Source organism: Suncus etruscus, chromosome 10 (assembly GCF_024139225.1).
Source record: "Suncus etruscus isolate mSunEtr1 chromosome 10, mSunEtr1.pri.cur, whole genome shotgun sequence".
NCBI classification, from domain to species: domain Eukaryota; kingdom Metazoa; phylum Chordata; class Mammalia; order Eulipotyphla; family Soricidae; genus Suncus; species Suncus etruscus.
In genome coordinates this window covers 31,856,098-31,879,666 of record NC_064857.1, presented here as the reverse complement: position 1 = coordinate 31,879,666, position 23,569 = coordinate 31,856,098, and positions in this window count along the sequence as shown.

The following is a 23,569-nucleotide window of genomic DNA, read 5'->3' as shown; positions in this document are numbered from 1 at the left end:
AAGACACCCTTGTAATAATAATTTTCAGACACAAAAGAGAAAAGAGCTGGAAGTTCCAGCTCACCTCAGGAAGCTCACCACAAAGAGTGATGAGTTTAGTTAGAGAAATAACTACATTTTGAACTGTCCTAATATTGAGAATGTATGAGGGAAATGTAGAGCCTGTTTAGGGTACAGGCGGGGGTTGGGTGGGGAGGAGGGTGATTTGGGACTTGGGTGATGGGAATGTTGCACTGGTGATGGGTGGTGTTCCTTTTATGACTGAAACCCAAACACAATCATGTATGTAATCAAGGTGTTTAAATAAAAAAAAAAATTTAAAAAAAAAAAAAAAAAAAAAAAAGAAATATAATCCAGCCTAAATTTTTAGAAAAGAATATTGGAAAGATATGGAGACTTTAGTTGTCAAAGTGAATGATACTTTAAAATAGAAATATTTTATTTTAAATGAGAAATCAGTAGGGAATGCAGATTTATTTTAAAAATGTCAAATAATTCATCCTTCCATTCATCTATCTACCTCCCCACCAAAATTTACTAAGAATAAGCAGCTTAGAACCTTTAATAAGATACAGAAGAAACTGAACTAAGAGAAAATTCCTATCCTTTTATTCCTTATATTTTTTTTCAAAAGATAACTTTCAACTATTAGCAATAAGAAGGTGTTTAAAAAATTAATCTGTCAAACTTTTGGTGAAATCTGACTGTAAGAGACTGAATCAGAAGCAATGATAAAATGAAAAAAATTGTCAATAAGTTTCAAAGCAAAACGGCATTATTTCTGTAGATTTACATGTTTTACTTCTTTTGATGAAGCCCCCTGTGTCCTCTCTGACTGAGAATTTAGTTTAAGTTTGGCAGTAACCATTTTCAAACTAGTTCAGCAATGCTCACGTTCATGTGCCTGCATACCATCTGTCCATTCTTCACCACTTTTCTATGTTTGTATATGATACATGCATATATATCACTTTTCCCCTAGAAGGTTTATTTTGATTTCTTTATAGGATAATTTTGGCCAGCCATGAATTGAGTCACAGCAGAAAATAATACATTTTCCCTCTGTCTATTATGATCCTTATTTTATTTTTTCTGTGTCATAATGAATTGTTTTGCTACAAAGAGTAGGGCATAAAACTGATGATAGATTATTTTTTTCAGCACTCACCACCACTGCATAAGTTTCATCTGATTAAGTACTTTATACTTCCAAGTGTCCTCTATGTTGCAGTGGTCCATATTCCCAGTAGTAGGAAAAAGGCAACCTTATATTCTCTTTTTTTTGAGGGGGGTCCCACACTGGACAGTGCTCAGGGTTTACTCCTGGCTCTGTGCTCAGAAATTACCCCCAGCCGGCTTGAGGGGTACCATATGGGATGCCAGAAATCGAACCTAGGTCCTTCCTGAGTAGACCACATGAAAGGCAAACGCTCTACCACTGTGCTATTGCTTCAGCCCCAACCTTATATTTTAATAGCTATATATATTTTAATAGGTATCTATATTCTTAATAGGTATATATAAAATATATATCTTTCTCTTGAATTAAAAACAAATGAATTTTTTATTTTAGCTAAATATTTTTGACCTTTATAAGGGCAACTTGGACCTCTATTCTCCTGCTCCAGAAGAAAATTATGGCAATCTGTCTGTTCCAACCTTACACCTGTGTGGCCTTCTCAGAATGGGGGGTGGGGCACATACTCCTTTCTGCATGAACTTCAGTAGCTGTCCAACATTCTCCAACAGAAAGGGCCCAGCTCCACAACTTAAATTTATCAAGTCACCTAGTTTGTTTTAGATTTATAAATCTTGGACTGTGCTACTTCAAGGAGCCATGCAATATTTCAACATCTTGTGATGTCTGTTTAGTAGCATCACAGGGAATCCAATGGAAGAGTTACATAGTAAATCCCCCCCCCCAGACATACACAATGAGCCTAACTAATAACACATAAGGCTCAATTAGCACCAAAACAAAGCCCAGCAAATCATTAGATACTGACATTAAAAATACCATGGAGAGAGAGAACAATAATTTTAAACTGACCCAAGCTGATCTAAGATTTGTTCATTCAAGTTGCCTTTGTGTTGTAACAAGCAATATGAAGTAAACATGTTTGTGGTGATGGGTGAGTGACTGAGGATACTGGTAAAGCGATGGTCGCACTGATGGTGGTTGTCACACTGGTGGTCACACTGGTGTTCAAAAGTTTAATGCTTGAAATGACTATATTATGAACAACTTGAAGAATCCTGGTGTTATAATAAATATTAGAAAGAAAAATTATAAAAAGTAAAAGGACCATTTATTTGGTATCCAAACACCTTCATATATCTGTCAAATAGTCCCATTTAAGTAACCTGACCTCTACTAATGGCTTTTTTAAAAGCATGTTTTAGAATCAAAATTAGCATCTAAATGAGAATGTGTTAAAACGCTTACCTAGGGGTGGCTGGTTTCACCTTATTCATAGTTTTCCAAGTTAAATTATGTCAAAAGAATTGTATTTTAGTATTTAGTGAGCTAAAGCAGAATCCATTGCAACTGCCTTCCATCCCTACTTTTCCTTTATACAGTCCATAGAATTATTCTAATTTAAGCATTTAAAATTTTTGTATTGAATCACCATAATACACAAAGTCAAAAAGTTGTTTTAGCCATACCATGTTTGAAAATTCATTCCTTCACTAGTGCTCATTTTCTGACATCAATTTCCCCATTTTTCCTCCTGTTCTCCCCCAACCCACATACAGCCTGCCTCTATAGCATGTACTTTTCTTTGCTTGCTTTCTCTCTTAATTTTTTCTTTTAGGCATCAAGATTTCAATATAGTCACTAAAAGAATATCATGCATAAAACTTTACCTCTTAATACACGTTTTATTGAATGTTGTACACAATAAATTTACTCAGCATTTAATTTTCCTAGAAAAATGTATTATGGTTCCATAGTGCTATTGTCCTAACTCAATTAATAAAGATTATTTCATTGGCTGAATCAAAAAAGAAAATTTAAGCAGAATAATAATAATAAAGTGTCCATTCAGAAAATATTTGAAGAATAAAAAAACATTATAGACAAACAAGTTTTAAATAAATACCATGAACAAAAGAATTATGAAATCAGAGATTATAATTAAGTACTGATACATTTTAGCTATACATAAAAAAGATCTCTGAAAATTAGACTTATTATGTGATGTTTTGTATCATAAGAGAAAAGAAACTAATTATCTAAGTTATTTAGATATAGTTTTCATCAAACAATGGCTGAAGTATATATAGAAGAGTAAAGAAAAAATAATTTAAGCTGATAAATTTGTTTTATGTAATTCAAAACATCTTGTTATGCAATGTGAAATATTAAATTTCATATGTTTTTGGAATATAAATATTCTGTGTGGAATTTGATAAACATAATTATTAATACTATCATCATCAGAATTATTGTTATTTCTTCATAAATTATAAGGCTATGACAAACAAACATGGTAGAAAACAAATATTTACAGTAGTACATACATTAAAATAATATAAGCTTTTCAAGTAAGGAAGGCAAAAGCCATCAGTATCACTGAAATTTCAGATCACTGAGATTTAAAGTAACTTCATTTTTCTACTTCTAGTCTGCATTCTGGATATTTTTGTTATCCTGTCATTTGCCCTTGTATAATCTTTACATTACTATCTTTAAAAATCAACTTCTTGTAAACTTTCTAAGATTAATAATACTTTTCTTTTTGTTTGTTTGTTTGTTTGTTTTTGGTTTTTTGGGCCACACCTGGTGACGCTCAGGGGTTACTCCGGGCTATGAGCTCAGAAATCTCTCCTGTCTTGGGAACCATATGGGACACGGTCCAAGGCTAGCCTTACCCCTGCACCACCGCTCTGGCCCCAAACAACACTTTTCATTTAGTGATTTGGATTATTGCAAAAATCTGAAAGCTATAGTTACACATCTAGAGTAGATATATTTTATCATTTGAATAAATATATTAAAATATTTTATTTTTTACTATTCCCAGTAAATTACTATATAAGTATATCTATTTGAATGAACAAAATGTGTACCATTCTTTAAAATAAAATTAAGATTTTATTCTGCCTATATTAGTAACAACTATACATGAAAACACTGGCCATAAAAAAGAAAACACCGGGCCCGGAGAGATAGCACAGCGGCATTTGCCTTGCAAGCAGCCGATCCAGGACCGAAGGTGGTTGGTTCAAATCCCAGTGTCCCATATGGTCCCCCGTGCCTGCCAGGAGCTATTTCTGAGCAGACAGCCATGAGTAACTCCTGAGCACCGCTGGGTGTGACCCAAAAACCAAAAAAAAAAAAAAAAAAAAAAAAGAAAACACCATAATTGTTACATAATACATTTTAAATTTTATTATGTGTGTTCCCATGTATATATTTGTATATGCAAGCTATTTTACATACCATTAAGTAGTTATCTGCTAATAAATATTTATGTTATTTTTAATATTACGCAATGACAGTATTATAATCATCACTACTGAATTTTAAATGTATTGAGGTACATAATTTTATTACATGTTCTTTATTAAATTAGCCTCCAAAGTCATGAATTAATAACCTAAATATAAGTGAAATTTCACACCATATTTATATTTTCATAAATTAGAATTACTTGTATCAGATTTATTTTAGAACAGTTTAATTTGTTTATATATAATATTTTACAATTATTTCATATCATTCTATTTTCTTTTCATGTGGAACTTAATGTCTTTATCTGTTTAATGATATTTATATATATATATATATTTTACAGCCTTATTTGGACATTTTCCCCATTTTAATGTTGTTGAAGATCAGCATGAAAGTGTCTGCTATATATTGTATATTACCTTTTTTGCAGCAAGCATACTTCTCAAATATACATTTGACATTTTCATAATATCAAATACTGTTAAATTATGATTTTATGATTCATTCATTTATTATGCCATACTTATAGCATTTATTCATGTCATACCTTAATATTTTTATTTCGAAGTAATTCATAATATTTTCTTAATACTATCATCCTAACCTTTCTACAGGACTAGCAGGTTATGTTAATATTACTTGTTTTATTATTATACTCTGGTCAGGTATTATGGCATGTTTGTTTTAATATTTTAACTTACAGAAAAACATAAACTATGTAACTGTATATAAAATACATAAAAAGCTTATAAACAAGCATAAATATATATAAATAAATAACTAAAATGTAACAATACATTTGTTTTTGGTATTTTTGGGTCAAACATGGCAGCACTCAGGGGTTACTCCTGACTCTACGCTCCGAAATTGCTCCTGGAAGGCTCGGGGGACCATATGGGATGTTGGGATTCGAACCACTGTCCTTGTACATGCAAGGCAAACACTTCACCTCCATGCTATCTCTCCGGCCCCCTAGTACAACCTCTTCACATTAATAACCTATAATGTTATTGATTACATTTAAGTAAAAATGTTTAAAGGTTTAGATTACTAAAGTTCATCATACCATTGATGTTGTTTAAGGGCTATATAACTGAAGAAATAAGCCAATCAATTCTCAAAGTGCTGCCCACACTCCTGGTATACATGGTATTATCAGGGCCATATCTAGCTATTTGGTTAGAGACTGAACTCAAGGATTTAGACACTCAATTAAGCAACATCACTGACGTATGTTCACAAATTCTAACTAATTTTGTATGTAGGCTCATAAACATTTTAATGAAATAATTTATTGGAGAGCACAACATGCAGTATTTAGGGATTACTCCTGGTTTTGCACTCAGGAATCACTTTGATGGTGCTCCAAAAACTATAAGTGATGCCAGGGATTGAATTCAAGCTGATCACTTGCAAGGCAGTGCCTTAACCACTGTACTATCACTCAAGACCCTTAATTAAATAATTTCCACATCTGTTTGCATCAACGTTATTTTTTTTTTTTTTTTGCTTTTGGGCCATACCCAGTGGTGTTTAGGACTCTACACATATGGAGAACCATATGTGGTGCTGAGGATTAAACCTGGGTTGGCCGTGTGAAAAGCAAGCACTTTATCCACTGTACTTGTCTATCTCCCATTTTTTTAGTTTATGTAACAACCATTTATTCTGCCTCTCTTTATTTTGGTAAAGTTTAATTAATCAGCATTCTGTACTAGCATGTTATACTAACTTTAAAAGCATGCCAAGTGCAGTGTTTACTTAAATATAATCTTCATAAGATAATTCAAATAATTAAAATGAGGCTCAAATTTGTCCCTTTGAAACAAAAAAGAAAATGAATGTGTGAACAATTAGGATTCAGCTCTAGCTCTGCTCCCTTCTTTTGCTGGCAGTTCGGTCTCAGTATGGCTTTTCCATAATACTAGAACATGTCATTTCCGTCTGTGGTCATCAAGTCTTCAAGACTTAGCATTTAGGGTAATAAGAATTTTTCTGTCCAGATTCATTATCAATACACCTCTTGCACATACACAGACACACAAAAATGATTAATTGGTAAGAAACTTTTAAAATAGTATAGGAATTGGCTGTGTATAGACCCAGTTACTACTGAGGATTGAGTTGCTATCAATAAGGGCCAAAAAAAAAATTTCAACAAGTGTCATAATTAATACTTATAGATCTCAAGAAGACAGAATTAAGTTCTGCAATATAAATATTTGTGAAGATTGGTTTCTTCATCAAAGTATAATGCCAATAATAAAGTGTAATATGGTCTTCCCCAGACTAGCAATATATGCCTAAGGGGGCTGTTATAAGAACTGAGCATATTACTCTTTAAATAAATACTAGCTATCATCATTTATCCTCAATACCATCCTCATAATAGTTTCAAAATGCTCTGCAAAGAAGTTTCATAAATAGAATTTTTAAGTAAAATAACAGAAAAATGGATGGAAATTTTGGTAAGTAATTCAGTTGCTACCATTCTAAAATATTAGGCCCTTGGCATTGTGTTAGCAGCTTTATGTACTTCATCTCATTTTCACAACAACCTTAAGAGGCTCTTATTTTTCAAATATAGAAAGTTAAATTTAGAAACATAATTAACTTTATTTCTTTTTGGTAGGGGGGCCATACCTGGAAATATTCAGCGTTTATTCCAGGCTTTTTGCTATGCGAGGGAAGTGTTTTATCCATAATATATCTTCACCCAAGACATAAAAAAAATTTAGAAGTCCTGATGATATTAATTCAAAACAAGTTAAGTTTACATAAGATTGTTTTACTTTGAACTATTTAAATGATTAATTAATATAAGTCAGGACATTCCTTTTCTAAACCTGTTTACCTCCAGTAATAACATTGATATAAAAAACACGACTTTTCTGAGATTTCATTTCCACATCTGTCTTATCAGAATTATAACAGGCTTTATTATGGGGAGCAAAATGCAATATTCCTGGAACTTGACACACTCACAGTATTGTTCTTTACAAGGACCTGAAAACATGTAACAAATACCATGAAATCAACATGAAAACATTGCCCAAAATTCTTGGGTACTGAGAGATACCCAAGTGTTAGATGATGTTGAAAAAAAAATTAGGAAATTAGTGATAAAAAATGTCCCAGCTATTAGAAATTCTGAGCCTGTGACAACCATGGAGAGGAGTAGAGAGAAAACAGAGAGAGAATATAATAATCACAATTATCAAGAATTTTTATTTGCTTTAAACATTATGTCAAAAAGTATCTTAAGTCAATATTAAATATTTCAACTGGAGTAGAGCATTTGACCTGCCCACCATTCACTGACGTTTCCACAAGCCCTTCCAAGAGTGACTTCTGAGAAGAGCCAGTAATAAGCTTTAAACATGATCAAAGATGTGATGTAAAACAAAAACACACACACACACACACACACACAAACAACAGTATTTCTTTCTACATTGACTTCTCTGTGACTTTCCTTTGAGTGAGTCAGATTGTAAAGATATTTTTCCTCTTGATATACAGCCCCATTAGTTGAAATAATCAGGTGAAAGCATAAAGTCTGACAGTCTTAAATAGGAATAAAACTAAATATAAAAGCATCTTTTAAAATAAAAAATTCACAAAGCAGCATTTTTATAAAAGGGAGATAGGCAACTATATTTAGGCAATATATTGTCTTTAGTTTTTTAGTAGTGATAAAGTATTAGAATATGTAGAAAAAGCTAGTTAAGTTTATCAAAAGACAAATATAAAATACGTTATTTTCAAGGTTCTGCTTTCCTTCAGAGATTCAATAGGGCAACTGTCAGATTATATTCACCTCCACCACCAATGTTCCCCCCAAAAAGATAATTCATCTAGAACAAGTTTTTTATTAAAAATATCTCAATTTCTGCACTGTTCTTGAGAAATAGTGGAAGCATTATCACTTTCAATACTTAAAAATTTGGTCAGAGAAAAATCATTAAGGGATGCTGGAGGGAAATAGCCTGAACTATCCTGGGGATTGAAGAGTTGAATTTAAGTCCTTTCATCTTCATTTAGACTCCTCTGTGATGTATTTTCTTTCTGAGAAAGAATTTATCTCTGTCCAACAACATGCAGGAAAAAAATGGCACCACCAAACTATATCATCATGTAATAATCTTTGTAATTAAATTACTTCATGGATCAATAGGAATGTTCAAATTGTAAAATACTGTGAAATGTAATAATGTATTTGACATTATAATTTTAGATGGCTTATTTATTCTTCAAGGGTTTTTTTTTACATTGATGCTCATTTGATTCTTTCTGTAATGAAGAAATATTTCCAGAATTGCTTTGGTTATTCATTCCTTAGACAAATATAAAAAGATTGTATTATGGGGAAGACATTGTGTTAAGTGCTATAGAGTATAAAAGGAAAAATAGGTTCTCTCCTTTGAAGTTTATACTTCTGTCCCTTGCCAGCTAAGTCTCTAGCTCTCTACTGTATAGGATAAATATGTCTTTCTGAGATGATAGTTATTAAAATAGCAAGAAATAAATATAGAGTATTTAACAAAATATTAGTATTCAGTCCATCGGTGTGATATTCCTTTCTCTTTAATAAAAACTATATATATATATATAACTTTATGTATATGTATATATAACCTGAATATATGTATATATATGTATACATAACCTGAATATATAAGCCAACTACAGCAAGAATAACATAAGAACTCTGCTATATATGTGTGTATATATACACTATATATGGTTGCTGTAAACTAAGATAATGAGGTGTCATAAATATTTGGGAATATTTAACTCCTGCAACCATCAGAACTACCCAACTCCCCACATTACTTCTTACCATAGGTCAAAGTGAGAAATGCTGAGTTCCATTCATTATTGAATTTGATCAGATCATTCAATTTTTTAATCATTATTGTAATAGTTTCTATTCCTAGTAACCAACATATGAATACCCATATCAAGTGTCCATCAATTGTTTGCCAATTGGTTAAATGGTGGCATTAACTCAGTATTTTACATATTAATATAGTATTGGTACAATTAAAATAATTGCTATAAAATAGCACTTTTTTGTTACAGGTGAGAGAGAGTATCATAGATGGAGTGATATATCCAAGAAAAACAACTCAGAGGAAATAATATTGATGGGGTAACTGAGCAAATACTTGGTAGTATAGTGTTATTATGTCTGTGAATAGTGGGCAAGCCATTTTGGCTGGTGCTTAAATACTTTAAGAGCAGACAGTGGCAGTTGCTCTTTAAAACACATTTGGTCAATATTTGAAGATTCCTCAAATATATGATTAACTATTAATTACTAAATATTTATTATGTACACCATTCTAAGGTAACTAAAAGATGCAGCATAGAAAATAAGATGCTTAGTTGTAACTTTCAATTTGGAGATTTAGTTCTTTGTTGGATACAAAGGAATCTGGTAAGAAGTTTGAACAATAGCCCAAGTCTACCACTATTTTTGTTGTTAAAATTGGCATTCACAGAAGGAAAGGGACATGAGATATTCAGAATAAAAATAAAATGTTTGACAAAATGGTAGAATAAGGAAAGGAAAAAAGATCATTTTAAAACTAATTCAAAATTATAAAATTTTGATAATTCTTTATTTCAAAAGCAGGGATGCCAATCCAAGAGACTAGAAAATGAGAATGTTTATTTATCCAAAAATATATTAAGCTATTTAATTCTTTTATGAACTTGTAAAATTTAAGGTTCAGGGAAGCAATTGGGAAAAATTCAGAGACCAGGGACAACTTTTATTTGATAATCATTATAACATAAACAAGGAGAGAGCTCACAAAAATAGTTAAAGGAACATCCTATGTTTCTTTCATAAGTAAGACACTAAGCTTTTCTCTTCATTAAAATAAGATTATGTAAATACTTACTGTACGTATGCAAAAAACGGGGGGGGGCACAAAACCTTGCCACAACAGCAATCCTTCCGTTTTTTCTTTTCATTTATTTTATTCTTTATCTCCTCTTTCTTCTTTTCTATCTTTTTCACTCTTGTGATTATTATTTGGTAATTTTTTGTTGTTGTTGCTGGATGTTTTATTTATTTTTTTTGGTAGTTACTTTCTTTTTTATTTTTTACTGTTGTTTATTGGGTTTTTGTTATGTTTTTCTTCTTCTTCCTTCTTCTTCTTTCTTCTTTCTTCTTCTTCTTCTTCTTCTTCTTCCTCCTCCTCCTCCTCCTCCTTCTTCTTCCTCCTCCTTTTCCTCCTCCTCCTCCTCCTCCTTCTTCCTCCTCCTTTTCCTCCTCCTCCTCCTCCTCCTCCTCCTCCTCCTCCTCCTCCTCCTCCTCCTCCTCCTCCTCCTCCTCCTCCTCCTCCTCCTTCTTCTTCTTCTTCTTCTTCTTCTTCTTCTTCTTCTTCTTCTTCTTCTTCTTCTTCTTCTTCTTCTTCTTCTACCATCAGAACCACACAACTTGAATCATCTTGTTGTGCCTCATGAATTGAGGGGGGATTAAAAATGAATGGTACTAGGACCAAACAGCCATATGAACATTCAATTGAAAATAAAAAATAATCAGACTTAAACACCAAACCCAAAGTCAACAACAACAAAATCAATACCCTATCTACAACAAGTTACATGCAGAGGGGAACAGTTACCCTAGCACACTGGAGGGCAAAGGAGGAAGATTTGGGACACATGCTGGGAAAAGGAGTGGAGGGAGAACAACCCTGATGGTGGGAATGGCTCTAATTCATTGTCACTATATACCTTAGATATTACTGTAAAAGATTTGTTATTCACTTTTGGTCACAATAAAATTATTCTTTAAAAAATAAGGTTTAAAACTAAACCTTGTATTTTATTTAAAAGTCCATTATGAATTGCATTTCATTTCAGAAAATTAAAAGCTGTCAATTACTTATATTTATAGTTCAATTTTGTAAAAATATACATAATTATATAAATCATCGTTCAAGGTGCTTGGGGTTGTGGGTCAGTGTACAAGTTTCTCTTTCAGGCAGAAGGCCCTAGAGTTTGAAGCCCAGCAAGATCTCCATGCCAAGTGCAGTCCTAGCAGCAAAAAAATTTGGGATTGATGGTGCCACAGTATGTGTGTGCAAACAACCTCAAGTGTCTGCACACAGCAACCAACTATGTGAGAGTTGATGTGTACAACAAAATGTGTACTATCCTATTGTTTCAACAACAGAGGTGATGGAGGAGGGGTGTAATTCAATGAAAAGTTGCTAAATAAATATAACTAAATAAATTCTCTCAGAAACCTCCTTTATTCACATAAGAATGAGTCCCACATGGTCCTAGCAAAGTGTTTCAGTTTATATAACTCCAGGAATCCTGAATTTATTTTCTTTATGATCTTGTTTCTTTTTGCCACCCACATGGGTTATTGTAAGAGGAATGACTCACGGCAATTATACACTCAGTTTGCAATAGAAATTCAGACATTGGAGAAAGAAAAGAAGCTTCATAATCTACACTAAAAGAGACTTTTAACTATCAGAATCTTGACTTTAATAGAAACAGTGCTCAGTTAATGAATATTGCTTACATAGAATCATATGTAAATGATGCATATTATTTCACCATTCAGATAAGTTATGATAATAGGTACTTCACCACAATTTATTTATTTTTATTTTTTAATTAATTTCTTTATTTAAGCACTGTGGTTATTTTTAAAGCACAACCATGCCTGGTAATGATTCAGTACAAAATTTTTAGATAACATACTTAAGAGATAAACTGAAAAATGAAGTTCGAGGAATTTTCCAGAAAAAAGTTAAAATAAATTAAAGTAGTATATAATTTTAAATAGTTAAGTAAATATCTGTGAAATCATAGAGATAATGATCTCACATATTTATGCCTTTGTGGAACCTTTCTAAGAGCTTTCTAACAGAGACTAAAATACCAAAAGTCAATATGGCAAAGGAGATATGTACTGACACAAGCTATAAGACTAGAACCTACTTAGATTGAAGATATTTCAAAATATTTTCCTACATAGCAAAGGTAGATGTAGCCCTTCCTAGAGAATGAGTTGTCAAAGCACTTCACCTCTTTTATCTTCAATTTCATTATTTAGTAGTTAAAATGTAGATCTGACATGTAAACACTTTTTCAGGTATGAAATCCAACATCAATTTTAACAGGTAAACCTTTTTGTTCTTACCACATGAGTTGCCTGGATACACGGTACCAGGAATCTGTCGCCTGCATCTTCCCTCTTAAGATGAGTTATTTATACTTTCACACTGTGAGTAGGACCCTCCCACCCCCTTGCTTGTTACTTTTTTCTTTCGTAATCTCTTGTTCTTTTTCCTCAGAACCTCCAAATAAGGCCGGCTTTTACTTTCAATAAAACTTTGTTTATCGTTGATCCTTCTTTGTATGGAGTGCCTAATTAATTCTTACACATCCTTTCAGTACCAACACAAATCATCTATAAGTTCCTTATAGTTTTCCTTAACTTCATAGTTGCCTGTTACTTTTGTAGCTCTGCAGTTATTTCAATCTTATTACCACACCAGATAGTCGTTCACAGAGAGCAATAGCTAATGTGTATTTAGCTCGATGCCAGAAGAATCTGGTAAAAAGTAGGTCTTTAGTAAATAGTAAATTTTTTTAATCTGGGGCTGGAGCTGTGGCACAGAGCAGTAAGGCATTTGCCTTGCCAGCGCTAGCCTAGGACCAACTGCGGTTTGATCCCCAACATCCCATATGATCCCCCAAACCAGGAGCAATTTCTAAGGACATACCCAGGAGTAACCCCTGAGAATTATCCAGTGTGACCCAAAACAAAACAACAATAACAAATCTTTAAATCATGATCTTCAGAACTAAAAAACTTCTAGTAAAATATATAAATTTTAAAATATTTTTTATATCCCCATATACAAATATAGTACCTCAGTGAAAGGAAATAAATATGGTTAGTCTTGCACCATTAAGAGCATAGTTTAGAAAATTTTCCAATATCATGGCAAAATTTAGAATTGCAAAAAAATGTGCTAAATGTTGGTATCCCAATTATTGCCAGAATATGTTATATTATATGTTATATGGTATATATATATATATATATATATATACCATTTCTAACCATCAAATGCAAGTGCTTGATATAGATTATGTTTTGTTAACTTGATGTTTTCTCTTTATTTTTATCAACAGTAATGCCTTTTGCAGAAATGTGGTGCTTTTCAGGTTTTTTTGTTTGTCTGTTTTTGTTTTGTGTTTTTTTTTTGGGGGGTGATTTTTTTTGTATTATTTTTATGTTTTCCTTCCTTTTTCCTTTTCTTTTCTTAAACTGATTTTTATAATCTCTAGAAGTACTCCTCCCATTTTTTGCTTGTTAGAATTTTTGCCCCCCTCTTTTTTCTTTGTTCTTTTTCTTTTTGTTTTCTTACCTTCAAACACAACCACATAACTTGAACCATTTTGTTCTGTCTCACAAATTGAGGGGGAAATAATGGAGGGCAAGAAGACCAAACCGTCATATGAACATTGAGTAGAAATAAAAAATGATCACTTAAACACCAAATCCAAAGCCAACTACAACAGAATCGATGCCCAATCTACAACAAGCTAGACACAGAAAGGACCACTCATACTAGCAGCCGGGATGGGGCAAAGGAGGGTCAATATGGGATGCATGCTGGGAACAGGGGTGAAGGGAGGACAACATTGGTGGTGGGAAAGCCCCTCTTTCAATGTCACTATGTACCTAAAATACTACTGTGAATGATTTGTGATCCACTTTGGTCAAAACAAAAATTATTAATAAAAATAAATAAAAAATAATGACACTTAAAGATATTATTTAAAAATTGGAAAAAAACTACAAATTAAAAAATACATATCAAGGGAATAAAACAAATAGCACAAAAACCTTAAAAAAAACTTGTTTGGGGAGCCACGCATTGCTGTGTTCAAGGTTTACTCTTGGTTCTGCCTCTGTTTATCATACCTAGAAGTGCTTGAGAGTAACAGGGAACACATTGTTTTGGCTACATGCAAGGCAATGCCTTACCTTATGTACCATCTCTCCAATCCTTCAAAAGGCAAACCTTGAAGTTTCAAATGAATTAAAATCTAAATAAAAAAAATAGAGGTATTTTTCAAAGGACTAAATAGAATGTATGTACTCATACTACAATATTTTAAACATCTGGGATACCTTCCAATATTATTCAATAAAAAAATTAGGACAAAATGAACTACTCTCAAGAGAAAGAAATCAATATAGGTCAACTCTGATCTCAGCAAAAGTTGAAAATAATTTTAAAAATTAAGCATAGCTATATTCAATAATGGAATGAAAAACATTATGAGAAATAAAAATACATTACACTTTGCCAAGAAATAAAATATACTTATAACATGTATTTTAAAATATATTTTTGTTTTTGGGGGGCCTGTGATGCTCAGGAATTACTCCTGGCTATGCACTCAGAAATTGTTCCTGGCTCGGGGAAAATATGGGATGCATGGGATCAAACCCAGAACCATCCTGGGTCAGCAGTGTGCAAGACAAACTCACTATCACTGTGCTATCCCTCTGGCCCCAAAACATGTATTTTTAAACAGAACAATACAATATTATCAAAGCCATTCACATAGGAAAGAAAGCAGTAAAGCTCTTATTGTTTCCAGATGACATGATACTGGGTATAAAACATCCTAAGAACTCACAACAAAGCTTCTAGAAACAATAGACTTCTATAGTAAAGTGGCAGGTTAGAAAGTTAAAATGCAAAAAAAAAAAAAATCCATGGCTTTCCTATATACCTATATACAGATAATAAAAGATAAGAAAAATATTTTAAAATATATCATTCACAATTGTATATCACAGGTATATTGGAGTCAATTTAACTAAAGAGCTTAAATAACTATATAAAGAAAACTAGAAAACACTGCTTCAAAAAATACAAAAGGACACAAGGAAATGAAGACATATACCCTGCTCAGGGATTTGGAGGATTAATATCCTTAAAATATCAATAATTCCTAAAGCACTGTCCAGATTTAATGCAATCCTTATAAAAATTCCCAATTTTCAAAGAATTGGGTCAGATGCTCTTAAAATTCATATGGAGAAACAAACATTCAAAAATAATTAAAGCTATCTTTGAAAAATTAAAAATAAAATAGAAGCAAGGAATCACTTTTCTCAACTTTAAACAGTACTGTAAAGAAGTAGTCAGTAAAACAGAAAAGTATTGGAACAAATTCAGACCCTGAGATCAATGAAATAGACTAGTATTCTGAGACTGATTCCAGGTATACAATCAATTAATCTTTTATAAAGTTTCAATACATGTAAAGTGGAGCAAGGGAAGTCTCTTCAACAAATGGTGTTGCAAAAACTGTTCAAGTATATGCATAAAAATAAACTCAAACCTCTCCTTACACCATGAAAAAAAGGTTAAATAAAAATGGATTAAAGACATTGATATCAACTTGGAAACCATAGGTACGTAAAGGAAAACATAGGCAGAACCCTCCATGACATCAAAGCTAAAGGTATCTTCATGGATAAAACACTACTGGGCAAGCAGGTGGAAATGAAGACAAACAAATGGGACTACATAAAATTCTAAAGCTCTCCACCTCAAAGGAATTAGCGGCTAGGATACAAAGGCTATCCATAGAATATATTAGTCACCCAAAAACCATCAGATAAGGGATTAACATATAAAATATACAAGGCTCTAATTAAACATTGCAAGTAAAAATCATCTAATTCCATCAAAAAATGGGAAGAAGCAATGAACAAACATTTCCTTAAAGAAGAAATATATGGCCAAAAGGCACATAAAAAATGCTCCTCATTACTAATCATCAGAGAAATGTAAATCACATCAACAATGAGATATCATATAACATCACAAAGACTATCATAACCCACAAAAAATAAGAACAACCAGGGGCCGGAGCAATAATGGAGCAGTAGGGCATTTGCCTTGCAAGAGGCTGATTTAGGATGGACCTCAGTTCAATTCCCCGCATCCCATTTGGTCCACCAAACCAGGAGCGACTTCTGAGTACCTAACTAAGAGTAAATCCTGAGCATCACCCTGTGGGTCCCCAAAACCAAAATTCTTTGTCATAGTGAAGTGGGAAGGAAGTTGGACCTATTTGAATGCTTTCTTTCCATTTACTTATCTGATTATCTTATTTTTACTTTCCTTTTGTTTACATAGTATATTAATTGACTTGCATAGGTTAAACTATCCTTGCACTACTGAAATGAATCTACTTGGTCATGCTGTATGGCCTATTGATAAACCATTATATCCTATTTTCTACTATATTATTGATGATCTTTATCTTTATTCAACAAGAATACTGCATGTAATTTACTCTTTCTTTTTTTGGAGGAGTCTCTGCTTCTGGTATAAAATAGATGCAGAGGGATTTGAGAATATCCAACAGCTATTGTTGATAACATTCTCAAAAAGATGGGAATGGAAAGAATTTTTCTCAATATTACTAGGGCCATATATCATAAGCCATGACAACTATAATAATCAGATCAATGGAATAAATTTGAGTGTTCTAAGACTGACTCCTGTACAATCAATAAACATTTGATAAAGGTCAAAGAAAAACTAAGTGTAACAAGAAAAACTTCTTAAGCAAGTGGTATTGGGATAACTGGTCAACTACATGCAAAAATGTGAACACAGACCTCTCTTTAACACCGTGCACAAAGATCAAATCAAAATGGATTATAGACCTTGATATTAACCTGAAATCATAGAGTACATAAAGAAAAATATAGGCAAAGTAAACCTTGATATTAACCTGAAATCATAGAGTACATAAAGGAAAATATAGGCAAAGTAATATTGAAACTAAAGGCATTTTAAAAAATGGAAAAATACTGTCCAAGTAAGTGAAAGCAAAACTAAATAAATGTAACTACATTAAATTGAGAAGCTTCTGCACTGCAAAGATAATCCTGACTAGGATACAAAATAGCTACCGTAGACACTATTGACTAATACCCATCAGATAAGGGGTAGTATCTAATATATACAAGGTACTGATAGAATTTAACAAGAAAAAAAATTAACCTCATAAAAAATGGAAAGAAGAAATGAACAGGCATATCTTCAAAGAAGAAGCACAGATGGCTAAAGACACTTGAAAAATACTCCACACCACTAATTATCAGGGAGATGCAAATCAAAACAACAAAGAGATATCATTTCATGCCACAGAGACTGGTAAATATAACAGAGAATAAGAATAACCAGTGCTGGCATGGATGCATGGAAAAATGAACTCTCATTCACTGCTACTTGGAACGCCCTCTTGACTAGGCTGTCTGGAAAACAATATGGATGTTCCTCAAAAAACTAGAAATTGAACTCCCATATAATCCAGCAATACCACTCTTAGTCATATACCCCAATAACACAAAAACACAATACAAAATGCCCTCTCCTCCTATCTTCAGAGCAGCACTATTTGAATATGTAATAGCCAGAATATGGAAACAACCCAGGTGCTTGACAACAGATGAATGGATAAAGGAACTGTGGTACTTCTACACAATGGAATACTAAGTAGCCATTAAAATAAATGAATTTATGGAATTTGTCTATACATGGATAGATATGAAGATTAGTAGACTGAGTGAAATGAGTCAAAGAGGAAGGAATAGACATAGAATAATATCACTCATTGTGGGATATAAGATATATAAAAGACAGTATGGTAATATTATCTAGAGACAATAGAATGAGGATCTACTCCACAGTAGAGAGGGTCTATATAACAATAATTGTAACTGTTCATTCTGGACAAGACTGGTGACTAAAAGGGGATAATATTACATCCATGGCACCCCTTCATTAACAATATTGTCAAAAACACAAGTGAGAGAGAGAGAGAGAGAGAGAGAGAGAGAGAGAGAGAGAGAGAGAGAGAGAGAGAGAGAAGTAAAATGCCTGACCCTAAGGGGTTTGGGGATGAGGGGAAAATGTGAGACACAGGTGGAGGGAAAGGTGCACTGGCAAAAGTTGGTTTACATCTATGACTTAAACCCAACTATGAACAATTTTGTGACCACTGTGATGTGATTAAATAAAGCAACTTTTTAAGAAATGCCTTCTATAACCAACCACCAACTCTACTGCCATCTACAAATCCCCTTGAATATTTTGTTCTACTGTTCTTGCCTTACAGTTCCATGAAAATGTTCTCTTTGAGACATCCCTTGTGATCACTGTCAATTGTCAGTGCTAATCCTTCTTAGTTTTTCTGAAAATTTGTTACAAATTTTACTCATAATTCTTCATTTTGCTTCTGAAACACTATATGTACTGACTACACCCTATCTTACTAATTTCTGAAAGTTTGAACTCTAACTCCCCTTTCTTGGAATTTTGCTTTTGACTCATCATACTTTATATGATTTATATGATTATATCTAGTCTAAAGTTTACACTAGTTACTATGTGCGAATAAATTATAAGTTTCATTTTTCAACACAGATGAAACTCTCCCTCACCTCTAGACCTCTCTGCCCAACTATTCACATAGCATCTTTACTTAGAAATTTTAAAGGCATCTAATATCTATTATGTCTAAGGCACAATTCTTGATTCTGAAAAGACCTATTCTTCAACAAGTCACCATCAGTAAAATACTTAGAAAAAGTACTTAGAAATTCTTATTTGTCAAGACAAAAACCTTGTAGTATTTTGACTCACCATCAAAATTTTTCTTTGCTCATACTGAACTCTTATATATTAATACAATAGGTCTACTTTATATCTAATCTATAAGACTATCCAAAATTGAACCAATTGGCATAGATTCCTACATGGTTTTTCCAAAATTTCTACATTGATATAATTATTCCCCTGTTCCTACATTTAGTTTAATTTGTGCATCAAAAGGGGGTTCAAGATAAAATAACTCCAGTGTCATTCCTTTCCACTGCAAATAAAAAGATGATTTAACATAAGGCTGATGATACATAATCTTTCTATCAACTTCTATAGTACTAGTCCTTTATTTCTATCCAATTTTATTTCTTTAAAATTTCCAAATAAGCACTCTTGTGGATTTTTGCCCCCTCCTTCTGTTTTTTGGTTCTTTTACCTAACTGACTTTCTCCTGAAACTTGTATATGTTATTTCTATTTTCTTCCCAAAAGTTACCTTAGTACCAGATTGGCTCTACTATAACTCGATACTCTACCTAATCCAACTTTTCATAAACCAAAATACTACTTCATTATTTCCCAACATGTCACATTCTGACATTCTATTTACTTTTGTAGTTACTTGCTCTCCCAACCAAAGAATAAGTCCCTAGTGTACAAGGCATATGTCTAGTATACAGTGTAATCCCCAGGACTCTAAAGTTTCAGATCATGGGAAAATTTAATATATATATTATGTGTATAAATATTTATATACCATGCATGAAATGAACATTACCATTGCTCTGTTTCAAAACCTTCATTTCTTCACTTTGTTCCCTAGACCTTATCAGATTTTTCTTTATTCATAGTTAATTTTGATCATTGCTGTTCTTCATAAGCATATATTTGTCTAGAAAATAGAATCAAATCATATTTGGATACTCAACTTATCTATATTCTATCCCTATAAAAAACTTTTGTGAAATCATATATTCAACTCTCAACAGTAATGTGCTTCAAAGAGCTAGAGTAGATGCAGACCATGTAGCAGATCTAGGTTTGATCACCTGAATTACATGACCAACGTGCCCTCAAGCTGAGAACTACCCAGGGTTGACCCTGAAGCACCAGGCTAGGATCACCACCCATACAATCTCAAAATCAAAAGGAGGTAATGTTCAGTAAATAGCACTGAGAAAAATTAATGAATTACAGAAATCAATGCTGACTGATAAATTCTGATTATTCAAGGGACTGTTTCTCACTTCTTAAATTTAAAATTCTAACAAATCTTTGAAAATTCTGATGATTTTTCCATCTTCTCTATGGGTAGCTTGTCTTGACTCCTTAAGTAAAAGTAGATATTCTCTCATACAAGCCCTTTTCAAACTTATTAGCTCATTAGTAATGAGCTTCAAATATGGATTCAACTTTGTCTCTGTAACAAAATGTAAGCCAATAGCTGACACAGAGGCTTTCCATATTCAGTTATTTAGGTGTTCAGTTTTATTAATAATGTTGCCATTTAGTACTTTTCTGCTAATAAATTTTATTACAGCTTTGTACTTATTTCATCTAAGTATGATGCTTGGCCCAGGCATATACATATAAATAAAATATTTTGTGTTTGAATGAATTTATTTTACAATAAAATTTCATTTCATTAAGATTTAATTTGTGAGGACGGAACAATATTGCAGCAGTAGGGTGCTTGTCTTGCACATAGCTGACCCAGGATGGAACTTGTTTTGAATCCCAGAGCCCTGTATGGTTCCCCAGGAGAGCTTTCTGAGTGCATAGCCAGGAGTAACTTCTGATTGTCACCGGGTTTTGCCCAAAAATAACAACAACAACAACAACAACAAAAATATTTAAGTTGTCACATAGTTCTATAGAATCTCACTATTAAATATCATTTCTTTCCCTATTAAAGCCTCCTGATTAATATTCTTGACCAAGAATCATATATTCAAATACTAGCAGCTATACTTTCATTAATAATAGCTCAGTATCACAGGTATTTTATCTATGGCAAATTTACATATGTTTTTTAATATCTTATTTAAGCACAATGATTATAAATATGTTGTAATTGGTTTTCAGTTACAGTAAAGAACAGCCCCTTCACCAGTTCAACATTCCTACCACCAATGCCTACCACCACTGTCATAATAGTTGTTAAAGTGGTTATTTCTCTAATTGCACCCACCACTATTTCTGATAAGCTTCATATCACGGGCCGGTCTTTTCAGCCTTCATCTCTATTGTCTCTGGGTCTTTTACATGGAAATTATTATGCTGAGTGAAATAAGTCAGAGAGAGAGAGAGAGAGAAAGAGAGAGAGAGAGAGAGAGAGAGAGAGAGAGAGAGAGAGAGAGAGAGAGAGAGAGATACAGAATAGTCTCACTCATCTGCGGGATTTAAGAAAAGTCACATGTGTTTTGGCATTATTTTTGGTGAGGACCATACCTGGTGGTGCTCAGGGGGTTGAACCTGGGTCAGCCATGAATGAGGCAAATGCCCTTCCAACTGTGCTATCACTTTATTCCTGTTTTAGGCATTTCTGCTTCTCAAAATAACTTGTGCATACTTATAGTCTGATTAACCGTATCAGAGTCTTAGTAGTTTTATGAAAATTCATTGTTGTTTTGCTTTTGTTGCCTTTGTTTTGGGTGATATTTATCTGTGTTCTTTGTCCACATCACTATTATAAATAGTTTTTTTCTATGCTTTCTCATGACTTGAAGTTTGGGATGCCTAAATTTTAATGAATATTTAATTTTTTTAAATTTTAGTTTATACTTATAAGTCACAGATAATGAATTCAAATTAGCTGAGTAGCTTTTGGAAGATAAGAGAACAAAACTAAATTTATTATTTCTAAAGAAATCAGTATGCCACAGTAATAAAGCATCATATACTAGCATATGTACATATAGATCCATAGGGCAGAACAGATCATCAAAAAAAAAAAACAAAAAACCTATGATGTATAGTCAAGGTGTTTTCCACATAAAGTTTTCTATGTACAATGGAAAGATATTCTATTAATAAATTCACTCAAAATACTGTTTATGTGCATAGAAGTCCTTTCACTATGTACAAAAATAGCTCAAAATGAATCAATGATTTAAATACATACTTACAATTCTAAATTCCTGGAGAATTCAGTTTTGAAGGAAAAATTTAATAGTCATGGATGATTGTGCCATTAGCTTCTTGAGGATAAGAAAAGTATTTACTATTTCTGTATTTCAAAAAACTTAGAATATGAATAGCATCAGAAACAGCCAGAAAATTACTAAAAATGTCACAAAAGGTGATCTTATTTAAACTTAACCATTGAACTTCTACAGAGTAATACAAAGTACCACTAATCAGCACCTATTTAAAGGCAAATTGTGGTGACAGAGGTGCTTCTTTGTTTTCATATTTAATGTACTGCATAATTAATTTAATACAAATAATAAAATATCCTAGTAATTTTATTCCCTAATAGGGATTCCCTTAAAACATCGATTCTGAGCTTTTAATAATGATAGCACCAATGGATGACTTTCTCATTCTATTTGAATATAATTCTCTTAGAAATGCCCAGCAAAAATTTTGTTGACCCCATGAAAATGATTGCTGACCATCCCTACTATTGAAATAATTAGCTGATTTTCATAGTACTCAGGGGATCATAAATTAATGTGTTACAGCACATAACAATAAACCAGCAAACACCAATTAAGTAACACTTTAAATAGAGCTAGAAAGTGTTTTACCTGTCTTTGAGATATCTACCAAAGTTATTAATGCTGCTTCATCATGTTTTCTCTTTTACTTGTACTTGCATAGCAAAAATGTATTTTATGCCTCAGCTTCATTGACAAATATGTAAGAAAACCAGAGAAGAAAAAAACTATTTCCATTTAACAGCAAAAAATTGCTAAGAAGACTAAGCTTCACAGTTACAGGTAACCAGCATGTCCCTATCCTAAACTTCTACCTCTAATCCCCTTTGGAAAATCTGTTTTCTGGTTAATTTGTAAGTATTGTCCTCAAAGAAAGACACTTTTTATTGACAGGTGACAACAAAGCTTGGGAAAGTTACACACAAAAAGGACTCAATAAAATAAAAAGGAGAGATGGCCTTGCTGAGAAGGTAGTTCTTTCTGATTTTCTGTAATAGACTTCACTTTGCCATGAAATTAAATTTATAGCATGTCTGCTAGACACTGGGACTCCGGCAAGCTTCACTATTCCCTGACTTGACATTAAAACAGGCATTTTCATGGGGAGGCTACTGCAAGCCAAATAACTGGTTATGTGAACCGTTCACAGAAAGCTTTTATTTAAAAAAGAAAATGGATAGGAACTGCCATTTCCAGAAACCGTTAGTGTACAGGCACACATTCAAATTTTGTTTTCCTTTGAGAATATTCTTTAAA